Source organism: Octodon degus, unplaced genomic scaffold (assembly GCF_000260255.1).
Source record: "Octodon degus isolate 3935 unplaced genomic scaffold, OctDeg1.0 scaffold00022, whole genome shotgun sequence".
NCBI classification, from domain to species: domain Eukaryota; kingdom Metazoa; phylum Chordata; class Mammalia; order Rodentia; family Octodontidae; genus Octodon; species Octodon degus.
Genome location: NW_004524598.1, coordinates 20,217,908 through 20,218,498, shown reverse-complemented (window position 1 = coordinate 20,218,498; position 591 = coordinate 20,217,908).

Genomic DNA, 591 nt, shown 5'->3' with positions numbered 1-591 from the left:
TAAGACATGAACTGCAAAGGACTTGGTTGGCCCCACTCCATGGTGGCTGTGGTTGAGATGGACATGGCGTCTTGCTTGGGACGGCTCCACACACTGCTGACAGGGTATTTTCAGCAGATGATCCATGTCTTTGGCGTATCTACCTTTTTGGTGTCCTTACTACGGCTCTGGATCTTTTCACACATTTTTACCCATGTCCTTCTAGGGGCGTGTTGCCTAGCCTCCCAGGCCTTCTTCTGAGATTTGGAGGGAAGTCTCTATGACTGAAAAATGCTCACATTTTACGTCTGCAAAACCAGCAGCACATAGGGGACGCCAATATCTGCTGCCAGCTCCAGGACTATCCTGAGCTCTGGGCACAGCTACTGAGGGCCTCATTGGCAGGCAACAGTGAAATGAATGTCAAGAAATCAATTGTTTTAGGAGGCCCTTCTGAGGGATGCATTTTGGGGGGAATATTTTCTATACTGAAATCTAGAGATTTATACCCTTGAGCCTATGGCAAGTGGTGAATGGCCACTATTTGAATCTTCCTTAAGCCACCTTCTTTTTAAAATTGTTTTTGGCTTCTTCATAGTGAACTCCTGGTAC